Genomic DNA, 14,025 nt, shown 5'->3' on the forward strand with positions numbered 1-14,025 from the left:
AAATAACCTAACTTCTAGTATCTTCGCTAATTCATCCTCTAACGAAAGTACCTGTAGCATATATATATAAAATAAAGTCAACTAACAGAATAGTTGGTGAGTTCACACAGTTGAAAATAATATATAAAAACCATACAATTCCATGAAAACTTGTGAAAATCACATAAGGGTTCTTTACACTAGAAACAATGGTCCATGAGTGTAAAGAATAAATGAAGGTCTTTTCCAGTTGGGGTTGTGCACCAACGTACTCAGATCGGAGTCCCTTTTCCACCAGAAACAAATGGTCCATGGGTGCAAAGGGGGGCGTATGATCATACTTATCGAAGAAATCCATGCACGTAATAATTGAGCAAGTAACAAGTAAACACACAAGTCCTTGATGCGAATTGTAGTTTGTAGATAAAAAAATAAATAAATTGAATTTTTGATAGGATAAATATATGCTACCCCCAAATTAGTTAAAAAGAGTAAAAAGGGGGTGTGAGAAACTCACCTTGATGTTGAAGACAAACTTAAAATAAAACCGGAAGTACGTAAATGAAATCGAAGCAATTTGAACGTCACGAACTATAATTAAAAAGGAAATACAAAATTTAAAGACTAACTATTGGGATTATAAATGTTAAATAATATTAGTTTTAGGAATGAGGCATTAATTTTAGTATATATATTTCATTAACCTATGAAAAATGGGGACTTGGGGATTTGTAATGAGTTTAACAAAAATGAATAAAGTTTATATAAATCATTTGATGCTTATTAGTTGAAGAATGATTTGTAAATAAATAATTATAACTTATTAATATAAGATTAAATAACAATATTAAAAACAATTTATAATTAAACAATTTATGTTTATTCTAGTAACATAATTAATTAATTTACTAATTAATTAACTTAATTGTTTTGCATGAAATTCTTTTAAAGAAATTATAAATATTAGTTTATGTTGAAATAAAAAAAAACAATAATTAATAAAATTATTAATTTAAAGATATGAAGTATGCTATGTCTATTGTAAAATATTTTAAATAAAAGAAATTTTTATAAATCATTATATTTAAAAGAAAGCATATAAGTTTATGATGATCAACAAACCAAAAGATTTAGATAAATTTATATTCATGCTTGTTCTTGGACAATAACTAGGTTTTATCCAAGATTTAGAAAAATCAAAGTGTTTATTTTGGATATCCATGATCATAATGATTCTTAAGACCAAAATATAAAATTTTTATGATAAAAGTAACATGATCACGAAGAACAAATTATGAACATTCAACGTTAAATCAAAACAAAACTATAAAATGCATAGAATTATAAAACTTACTTGTTAGTGCTTTCAATCTTAAGAAAATAGTGGATTGAGGTGTGAAAATAATGGAGGATTTGTCCTCCTTTTATAGTAAAGATATGACGTAGTTATGTCTTATGGGATTTATGAAAATTAATCATATTTAATATAATTAAAACCAAAAATTAAAATGGTTTAAAAGGTTTTCTAAGTGTTTTAACTCTTTTAGTAAATTTTATTTAATTAAAACATTAATTGCTTTATTTTTATTAGTTAATAAAAAAATAACATATGAAAAAGATGGTAATAATAATAATCCAAGATTTATTCTAATGATTAGCATGGGAAAAGTTCATGAATAAATAATCTTTAAATGAGTATGCAATACTACAAAGATGGTAAAAAGTGTATTTGCATAGAAATGATCACATAAAATACATATAACGAAAATTGAGATTAATTAATAATATTATTAAAGTATATGAATTTAAATAGAAATAAAACCGAAAATTTAAAATGGGTCGGGTTTTCGGGTTTGAAAAGTAACGAATATTACAGGACTTACAACTTTTAGAAATTACGTCCCGAAATTAAAAAAAAAATAAATAAAAGAGAACAACTAATAAACGGAGTTGTTGGAAATTTTAGCAATTTTATACATGCATAACTAAAATAAAATAACGTAGATCTTTGAATGACCCGAAAGAACGCCACAAATAGGAAATATGACAAGGACACTTATATATAGGATGTACCAGCGGCGTATTGTAAGGCCCCGTCCCGGTAGCCCTACTTTAGCGTCGGATTTACTCATAAACACAGTTCTACAAATCAGAGTTTATTAAAACTTTCGCGGAATATAAAACATCAACCATCTGTTACAAAACATTTAATATTTATTTTAAAACCATAACATAAAACATCATATTTAAAACATCATTTCTTCTATCTTCAGATGCCAGCCGTTCAATCCATGCCACGTGTCATCCTCATGCCATCTCGATGAACATGTATACCTGCGTGCATACTAAAAGTCAGCTACGCTGAGTGAGTTGTAGTTAATCAGGCGACACACAATACACACGTATATCATACATACATACATACCCGAAGATACATATCCATACTTAGTCAATTACCCTACTACCATACATACCTACATATCTTCAATCACTAACCTCAGACTACCGAGAGTACATTCATAGTCCGCCGTCTATACCTGTACTCAAGGTCGTGAACACGTAAAAGGTCCACAGTCCTTACCTATGTTCACAAGTTTTGGTACGTGCAAGGTCCGCAGTCCTTCCCTGTACCATCCTATTATAACAACACGTACAAGGTCCTCAGTCCTTCCCTATGTTGCAACCTAAACCATAGCACGTATGAGGTCCACAGTCCTCTCCTGAGCTACCATAACACAAATATAGCACGTATAAGGTCCACAGTCCTTTCCTGTGCTGACGCCTATCTACAATACGTATAAGGTCCGCAGTCCTTATCTACGTTGACGTCCATTCCTACAACACGTATAAGGCCCACTGTCCTTATCTACGTTTACATCTATCATCTATATCACGTATAAGGCCCACAGTCCTTAACTACGCCATCACCTGCCAAGTCGATGTCCAACAGAAGTTAGAGGGATTTGCCATCCTAACTTACCACGTCAATCGTAGAACTCACGTACCATTTCTGTCCCTGCATAGACTTACTTCGCATATACAATAAACACATCATAGCATAAGAACACTCTAGGCATTCCTCAAATCATTCAATTAACAATCATGCTCCTTGTCGGTACGTGCAATATCCGAAGATAGTTCACGCCCCGACAAGCATCCATTTATAACGATCATACATCATTCATATATAACATTCGTATCTTCATTTACAACCTGACAGTACGCGAAATATCCGAAGATCGTTCGCATATTTAAAGTCAATCATTCATATCTATCACATATATTATATACGGCATACACTTACCACTTAAGGTAAGTGTATTAACTAAACACATCGAGTATGCTCACAGCCCCGAAAAACATAACAAGGAGTGGGGCTAGAAACTCACCTGAACCCGGTTACTTCTTCAGTTAATGGTTACTTCTTCCTTGAGTAGTGCACGACTAACTGTGTAACAATTACACGTATCAATTAACTATCACTACCCATATCGTATTTCTAGTTCAATTATTACCCACAACGAACGGGGGTCCGGGGGCAGCGGGGTTCTAGGGGCGGCAACCCCTAGCGGGGTCCAAGGGGCAGAGCCCCTGGCTGGGGTTAAGCTGCCAGGTCAGCTTGGAAAAATTTTATTTCCGTTAACTGTCTTAACACATTTTTCACTAGAATTTTAAGTTATTTCTCAGCGAGCTTAACTTTTGGAGAACTTAATATTAAGCGAATTTAACATTAAGCGAACTTATTATCTTAGCGAACTTATCATTTAAGCGAACTTAATCTCCAGCGAAGTTAAGCATTCAGCGAACTTAGCTCAGACGAAGTTAGCATTAAACGAACTTATCACCAGGCGAAGTTATAGCTTGGCAAACTTACTCAGCGAACTTGGCTTAGCGAACTTGGCTTGGCGAACTTGTGCAGCGAGCTTAGCTGCAGGCGAAGTTGCCCAGCCGCAGCCACTGTTCACTCTAATCCCCCCCATAATCATCTCCGTTTAACGCGAAATCCATGGATATGGTATCTAACTAACCCGCGACTGTTCCTATGGTCGTTTTCGGGTAAAACACGGCTCGGAAAAGTATAAAGTTTGAGCCTTTAAGATTAAAACGTTCAATAATAGGTCTAGGGTTTATTTTAAACGATTCATACGCAGCCGCGAGTTCTTTAAGTTCGTTTCTAACATCAAGTTCGCTACTTTAATACTCGTTTATACCCGATCTATCCTAGGTTCGGGTTTCAAGGCTAACCGTTCATAAAAACGTGAACTTTAAGGTCAAGAACATACCTTTACGTGTTTTACGGTTTAGCTTGGTTACGAACTTTAGGTCTTGTATCTATCTTGCACTATGAGGATCTATCAAGAATCGACGTTCGTTTGGCTCGGATCTCGCCTCTCTCTCTCGGCCGTATATAGTGGTGTAGGATGTGTGTGTGTTTTGAGTGTGTAGAGATTTATGAAAGATGAAATGATTGTTAGGGTTTTAGGATGGTTTAAGGGGATATTTATATCCCTTAAAGCCCATTGACCTAAGGCCCATTACCCTTTAATCCACCATAGTTAATCCAAGTCCATGATCTTTCTTCATTTAGTATTAATTAAATATTAACACTCGTTTTAAATCATAGGCCTCTTTTATTTATCGTTACAGAATTCGGGATGCTACACGTATCCACCATGCCCTTATCATATTGTATTTGCCCCGTTCTCCAAAAATCATTCCAAGTTCCGAGTTATATCACACAACCGGACTTATTATATTTTCCACGCGAGAACTTTGATAATTACGTGTCGACCCATAATTACCTCTATCGTCGGATGGTCCATATAACTTGCTCTATTATGTGGTTTTAAGACATGGACTTTATAATTACATAAAATTCTCATATAGAATGTTGAAAATAAAAAAAAAATAATGAATTTAAAGGGTAAGCATTACTAAAACGTATTGATAGACCATTCAGACCAAGGACGACGCGAAACACTAAGTCAAGTAAATAAAATTATCGAGTCTAAACCAAGTAAACGATTTAAAAAAACGAAATAAACGAGGTAATGAAGTTAAAAAATGAAGCATTTAGAATTATGAACATCGTAACATGCGATTGAAATAATGGGGTCGAGAATAACGTGGTATGTAAACGTGGCATTTAACCAACGAAATATGAATATGTAACTTGATAACGCATTAGGTTCGAGAATAGCTTAAATAAACGAAACTTTTAAGTATCAAAATATCATGATGTTTAACAAATGAAAATCTCCAATAAAACATAGACGTGACCAATGGCAACGTCGAGATGAATAAACAATTATATCTTTTAAACATGTAAATTGGTAATAACTCGAAATGAAATGGATAAACGAAATTTTAATATTAAAATATTGAAATCGATTAAGTTTGTGAAAAGAAAAATTTTCCAATAGTAACTTTGTGCTTATCAAGTATATAATTAGAACTTCAAAATTAAAATAAAGTATTTGTCTTAGATTGATGAAATCAAGAACAATATATTGGTTCAAATAAAACATTGAGATGAAATAAAGTGAACATTACAACATATAAATTAATAATTTGAAATAAAATAGATAAACAATATTCTATTATCACAATATGGAAATCCATTAAGTTTGTGAAAGAAAAGTTCCAATAGCAACCTTGAGTTTATCAAAGTAAACAATTGAAATTTCGAAATCAGAATAAAGCATTTGTTCCAAATTGATGAAATCAAGAACCACAAAATGGTTTAAATAAAACATCGAGTGAAAGAGAAGTACACGAATAAACAAAACAATTTGTGTAAAAATATAACGTAACATAAACTCGACATGTACATGGGACACAGTTCAGGGTTCTAAGTAAACGAATTCGTTTGGGGAGAACCGGTCACCGATAGTAAAATGTAGAAATAAAAATGAAAATACGGTTTCTATTAGGTAACTATGTACACATACATGTTCACAGTCCCAATTTCCACTTAAAGATTACATTGATGGGAAATTGGTCATAGATCCCGAGGTAACAAACGTAAACCGATTCACAAAATGCGACTAAGGATGATGTACGAATTTGCGTTTCGTAAAATACAAGCGAATATGGATCAAAGATTAATGAATAATCGAAATAACTTCATAAACAATATTCTAAAGAAGTGGACATAAAAATCACTTTGGGTAAGTTCGAAACATACGTGAAGAAGAAAATAAAGAAAAGTAAATGTAGCTTTCGACGTTTGTCTTCTCAAGTGTCGGTTTGTTTGGGGTATGAAAGTTGACGTGAGAGATGGTGCCATGATTTCTTAGCCGAAACTCATTGGCGTTAATGAAAGGGAAAGAAAGGAATGGACGCAACATATATTTTAATTTACAAAAATCGGTTGTAAATCGTGATGCCTTTTTTTTCTTTTTATTTTTTTTTCAACTCATGATAAAATAAAATTTATTCTATTTTACTTAGGCAAAAAGTTTTTAGCTATCGCTAAGATTTGTAAATTTTATGAAAGTTTCACATAAAAACAAATGTTTTCTTTTGGCCCGCGACCTAGGTAGAAAGGAAAGAAATGATCGTCAAAGTATCCGACTTGTTGAATGAAAAATAGCCTTATAGGGCTTAAGACTTGTTTTGAAATAAAAATTTACTTTAAATATGGTTTGAAATAATAATTACATTATTATTAGTGGTGATGATAATACTAGTAATAATAATATTACTAATCATAAAAATATTATTTAATGAAAAATAGTTTCAAAAGGGCTTAAAACTTGTTTGAAGCAAATATTTTACTTTAAATATTATTATATTAATAGTAGTGACGATGATACTAGTAATAATGATATTACTAATAACGATAATAATAAATATATTAACAATAATAATAACAAAATTTTTTTAATAATAACCATATTAATAATTACCGTAATAATAATAATGATGATGACGGTGATAATACTAACAACAATAGTAGTAGTAACATTAATAATGATAGTAATATTAATAATTTTAATAATAATAATAATAATGATAATAATAATAATAATAGAGGAAGTAAATTATTTTTAAAGAAAATCCATTTGACTGAAGGTTAAAATAACTAAGGATTTGAGATTAGGCGTGAGGTGTTAGTAAAAGAAATAAAATGTAGGAAAGTATGCAAAAGAAAATGTAAACAACTTTGATGAGTTTTGTAAAAAAAATCCAAAGTATTGAAACCGAAAAATCGCATAAGGTCGACAAAGGATGCGGGGTTAGGATATTGCATGGCGGAAACAAGTTAGGCCTTCCAATGTATGGCAGGTGTGCTAAGGTCACCACAATGTTAGTAGGCTTGAAGCATGAGGTTAAACATGCGATTGAGACAAATGGTTAGGTACAGGTCTTGCAGATGGGTGAGTGGCGTTGAGTTTGGGTAGATTTTGTCATTAAGTGGTAATTGAATCTACCACAAATAGAAGTATATCAACGCTTCAGGGAAGTAAAGTGGTGGAGTTTACACATACTATACAAAGGGTGTGTTTAAGTGCGAGACCTTTCGGTTGAGCTTAGTTTGTGTTTCCAAGAATGGTGCTGGGTTTGAATTTGAATTAACTATAGCGATGAAGGTAGGTGCGGTCAAACGTGGGGTGATCGGGATCGCGGAGTCCATTTACTTGATAACTTGGATTGTCATTTCGCGAGTTGAGTGTGACAACTAGGAAAACAAGGAAGCATGATACGAAACGTGAAGAATTCGCGTGACTTGAGACGTAAGTATGAAAACGACTAATAGATACAAGTAAAGAAAAGAAATCGCATGAAACAAATTTGAAATCGAAATTGGAATTCCCATGAAACGTCATGAGTTTTCACCTTTCAACAAACGAAAACCTCATAAATTATTGAATAATCATATGGAAAAAATATTAACCTTACAATAAATAATGTTCATAAACCACCATGACTTTTTAAATTTTCACTTCTAAAACATAATAGTAAAATAACAAAGGAATCTTTTGAAATTCGGTTATTACTTTGCAATCTTTTAAAAGTTTAAGCCGTAAATGAGCGTATAAATAAAGAAAACGTGTCACAATTTTTTTTAAACTTAATTATTCTCGTATAAAAATGCGTAATTAAATCGAACCGAAAGCTGGGTATTCGTCTATGGACTTCCAGTTAAAACACATTGTAAAAGATAGAGGAGTGCAACCATATTCTTTTCACAAAGAGAACATGGTCGCGTTTGAAAACTTAAAGTTGTTATTCATATGGCGTTGAAAGTGGTATGCTTTGGCTTAATAGAGTTCATGCTCTTTCCTAACTCTCCAGGTAAGCAACCGGGTCCAGTGTCTAATTAGGATTTATACGCATTGCTTATCCTTAGGTTTCAATAACCTTGGTGTCAAGAGTTTCGGAAAACAGGCACGTCCCCCTTACAGTTTACTACATACCCGCCATATAGAACCATCTTTAAGAAGAATAAATATCGGAACACCACAATAAAAATCAATAATTGAAAATGTTTGAAAACTCTTTGTTTTAGTCATAAGCCTTGGACTTGTGTGTGCTTATGTAATTGAAGTACTTGAATCATCAGTATAATAGTATTTGCGTACATGAGGCATAAACAAATTAATAATAACCAAATAATGTGCATTGAACAATCAAATTAGGCTCACATAATTTCTAATCATGCAACCTAAACAATTAAGCAAATAAACTATAACCAACTAGAACACTACGTCTAATGTCCTAACTTATAGTCACGGCTCTGATACCAATCTGTAACACCCCGGCTAAAGCAGAAACGCCTGAGTGTGACGTACAGATTGCTCAAAACACATGTGACACTATTAAGTGACAATATTATCATGAATTCATTCCAAAGCATCAAGTACACAAGTTATTTCAAATGAACAAACACAAAGAAGAAGGAACAAAACAAATGTCTTCTTGTTTATTATTTAAATAACCTAACTTCTAGTATATTCGCCAATTCATCCTCTAACAAAAGTACCTGTAGCATATATAAAATAAAGTCAACTAACTAAATAGTTGGTGAGTTAACACAGTTGAAAATAATATATAAAAATCATACAATTCCATGAAAACTTGTGAAAATTACATAAGGGTTCTTTACACTAGAAACAATGGTCCATGAGTGTAAAGAATAAATGAAGGTCTTTTCCAGTTGGGGTTGTGCACCAACGTACTCAGATTGGAGTCCCTTTTCCACCAGAAACAAATGGTCCATGGGTGCAAAGGGGGGCGTATGATCATACTTATCGAAGAAATCCATGCACGTAATAATTGAGCAAGTAACAAGTAAACACACAAGTCCTTGATGCGAATTGTAGTTTGTAGATAATAAATAAATAAATTGAATTTTTGATAGGATATATATGCTACCCCCAAAATAGTTAAAAAGAGTAAAAAGGGGGTGTGAGAAACTCACCTTGATGTTGAAGACAAACTTGAAATAAAACCGGAAGTACGTAAATGAAATCGAAGCAACTTGAACGTCACGAACTATAATTAAAAAGGAAATACAAAATTTAAAGACTAACTATTGGGATTAAAAAAGTTAAATAATATTAGTTTTAAGAATGAGGCATTAATTTTAATATATATATTTCATTAACCTATGGCAAATGGGGACTTGAGGATTTGTAATGAGTTTAACAAAAATGAATAAAGTTTATATAAATCATTTGATGCTTATTAGTTGAAGAATGATTTGTAAATAAATAATTATAACATATTAATATAATATTAAATAACAATATTCATAACAATTTATGATTAAACAATTTATGTTTATTCTAGTAACATAATTAATTAATTTACTAATTAATTAACTTAATTTTTTTGCATGAAATTCTTTTAAAGAAATTATAAATATTAGTTTATGTTGAAATAAAAAAAAACAATAATTAATAAAATTATTAATTTAAAGATATGAAGTATGCTATATCTATTGTAAAATATTTTAAATAAAAGAAATTTTTATAAATCATTATATTTAAAAGAAAGTATATAAGTTTATGATGATCAACAAATCAAAAGATTTAGATAAATATATATTCATGCTTGTTCTTGGACAATAACTAGGTTTTATCCAAGATTTAGAAAAATCAAAGTGTTTATTTTGGATATCCATGATCATAATGATTCTTAAAACCAAAATATAAAATTTTTATGATAAAAGTAACATGATCATGAAGAACAAATTATCAACATTCAACGTTAAATCAAAACAAAACTATAAAATACATGGAATTATAAAACTTACTTGTTAGTGCTTTCAATCTTAAGAAAATAGTGGATTGAGGTGTGAAAATAATGGAGGATTTGTCCTCCTTTTATGGTAAAGATATGAAGTAGTTATGTCTTATGGGATTTATGAAAATTAATCATATTTAATATAATTAAAACCAAAAAATAAAATGGTTTAAAAGGTTTTCAAAGTGTTTTAACTCTTTTAGTAAATTTTATTTAATTAAAACATTAATTGCTTTATTTTTATTAGTTAATAAAAAAATAACATATGAAAAAGATGGTAATAATAATAATCCAAGATTTATTCTAATGATTTGCATGGGAAAAGTTCATGAATAAATAATCTTTAAATGAGTATGCAATACTACAAGGATGGTAAAAAGTATATTTGCATAGAAATGATCACATAAAATACATATAACGAAAATTGAGATTAATTAATAATATTATTAAAGTATATGAATTTAAATAGAAATAAAACCGAAAATTTAAAATAGGTCGGGTTTTCGGGTTTAAAAAGTAACGAATGTTACAGGACTTACAACTTTTAGAAATTACGTCCCGAAATTAAAATAAAAAAAATAAAAGAGAACAACTAATAAACGGAGTTGTTGGAAATTTTAGCAATTTTATACATGCATAATTAAAATAAAATAACGTAGATCTTTGAATGACCCGAAAGAACGCCACAAATAGGAAATATGACAAGGACACTTATATATAGGATGTACCAGCGGCGTATTGTAAGGCCCCGTCCCGGTAGCTCTACTTTAGCGTCGGATTTACTCATAAACACAGTTCTACAAATCAGAGTTTATTAAAACTTTCGCGGAATATAAAACATCAACCATCTGTTACAAAACATTTAATATTTATTTTAAAACCATAACATAAAACATCATATTTAAAACATCATTTCTTCTATCTTCAGATGCCAGCCGTTCAATCCATGCCACGTGTCATCCTCATGCCATCTCGATGAACATGTATACCTGCGTGCATACTAAAAGTCAACTACGCTGAGTGAGTTCTAGTTAATCAGGCGACACACAATACACACGTATTTCATACATACATACATACCCGAAGATACATATCCATACTTAGTCAATTACCCTACTACCATACATACCTACATATCTACAATCACTAACCTCAGACTACCGAGAGTACATTCATAGTCCGCCGTCTATACCTGTACTCAAGGTCGTGAACACGTAAAAGGTCCGCAGTCCTTACCTATGTTCACAAGTTTTGGTACGTGCAAGGTCCGCAGTCCTTCCCTGTACCATCCTATTATAACAACACGTACAAGGTCCTCAGTCCTTCCCTATGTTGCAACCTAAACCATAGCACGTACGAGGTCCACAGTCCTCTCCTGAGCTACCATAACACAAATATAGCACGTATAAGGTCCACAGTCCTTTCCTGTGCTGACGCCTATCTACAATACGTATAAGGTCCGCAGTCCTTATCTACGTTGACGTCCATTCCTACAACACGTATAAGGCCCACTGTCCTTATCTACGTTTACATCTATCATCTATATCACGTATAAGGCCCACAGTCCTTAACTACGCCATCACCTGCCAAGTCGATGTCCAACAGAAGTTAGAGAGATTTGCCATCCTAACTTACTACGTCAGACGTAGAACTCACGTACCATTTCTGTACCTGCATAGACTTACTTCGCATATACAATAAACACATCATAGCATAAGAACACTCTAGGCGTTCCTCAAATCATTCAATTAACAATCATGCTCCTTGTCGGTACGTGCAATATCCGAAGATAGTTCACGCCCCGACAAGCATCCATTTATAACGATCATACATCATTCATATATAACATTCGTATCTTCATTTACAACCTGACAGTACGCGAAATATCCGAAGATCGTTCGCATATTTAAAGTCAATCATTCATATCTATCACATATATTATATACGGCATACACTTACCACTTAAGGTAAGTGTATTAACTAAACACATCGAGTATGCTCACAGCCCCGAAAAACATAACAAGGAGTGGGGCTAGAAACTCACCTGAACCCGGTTACTTCTTCAGTTAATGGTTACTTCTTCCTTGAGTAGTGCACGACTAACTGTGTAACAATTACACGTATCAATTAACTATCACTACCCATATCGTATTTCTAGTTCAATTATTACCCACAACGAACGGGGGTCCGGGGGCAGCGGGGTTCTAGGGGCGGCAACCCCTAGCGGGGTCCAAGGGGCAGAGCCCCTGGCTGGGGTTAAGCTGCCAGGTCAGCTTGGAAAAATTTTATTTCCGTTAACTGTCTTAACACATTTTTCACTAGAATTTTAAGTTATTTCTCAGCGAGCTTAACTTTTGGCGAACTTAATATTAAGCGAATTTAACATTAAGCGAACTTATTATCTTAGCGAACTTATCATTTAAGCGAACTTAATCTCCAGCGAAGTTAAGCATTCAGCGAACTTAGCTCAGACGAAGTTAGGATTGAATGAACTTATCACCAGGCGAAGTTATAGCTTGGCAAACTTACTCAGCGAACTTGGCTTAGCGAACTTGGCTTGGCGAACTTGTGCAGCGAGCTTAGCTGCAGGCGAAGTTGCCCAGCCGCAGCCACTGTTCACTCTAATCCCCCCCATAATCATCTCCGTTTAACGCGAAATCCATGGATATGGTATCTAACTAACCCGCAACTGTTCCTATGGTCGTTTTCGGGTAAAACACGGCTCGGAAAAGTATAAAGTTTGAGCCTTTAAGATTAAAACGTTCAATAATAGGTCTAGGGTTTATTTTAAACGAGTCATACGCAGCCGCGAGTTCTTTAAGTTCGTTTCTAACATCAATACTAGGTCTACTTTAATACTCGTTTATACCCGATCTATCCTAGGTTCGGGTTTCAAGGCTAACCGTTCATAAAAACGTGAACTTTAAGGTCAAGAACATACCTTTACGTGTTTTACGGTTTAGCTTGGTTACGAACTTTAGGTCTTGTATCTATCTTGCACTATGAGGATCTATCAAGAATCGACGTTCGTTTGGCTCGGATCTCGCCTCTCTCTCTCGGCCGTATATAGTGGTGTAGGATGTGTGTGTGTTTTGAGTGTGTAGAGATTTATGAAAGATGAAATGATAGTTAGGGTTTTAGGATGGTGTAAGGGGATATTTATATCCCTTAAAGCCCATTGACCTAAGGCCCATTACCCTTTAATCCACCATAGTTAATCCAAGTCCATGATCTTTCTTCATTTAGTATTAATTAAATATTAAAACTCGTTTTAAATCATAGGCCTCTTTTATTTATCGTTACAGAATTCGGGATGCTACACGTATCCACCATGCCCTTATCATATTTATCTATCAAGGCTTTGAATGTATCCCCTCCCCCCCCCCCCCCAACAGGCGCAACCCCGGATGAACACAAGACTTTGACCGCCGCTGTGTAATGGTCATCCGCTACCTTCCGGAGGCACTTCTTAATATTGTCCTGTCCCTCTTCTTTAATTTGGTCTCCCACATCACAGGGAGTTCAAGGAAGGGTAGCACTAATTCTTCTAAACCTGCCCCATCTTTGCAAACAGCCAAAGCCCACATAATGGAGTTACATTGAAGCGATTTCATGTTACCCGACCTTCGTTCCTGCCTAGTGGCCGGTTTGACAACACGTAACGTGCACCGAGGCAACAACAAAAGTTTAACCCAAACCTCAATAGACCTCGAGGCAACCACACTTTACGGAGCCCCCTAACAAAGCCTGGGCAAAAGCCATGCGGCACACGGGCGGGATACTCTTGACAGT

This window comes from Bidens hawaiensis, unplaced genomic scaffold (genome assembly GCF_021521415.1).
Source record: "Bidens hawaiensis isolate Kalapana, Puna unplaced genomic scaffold, B.hawaiensis_p1.1 tig00002617_1, whole genome shotgun sequence".
Classification (NCBI taxonomy): domain Eukaryota; kingdom Viridiplantae; phylum Streptophyta; class Magnoliopsida; order Asterales; family Asteraceae; genus Bidens; species Bidens hawaiensis.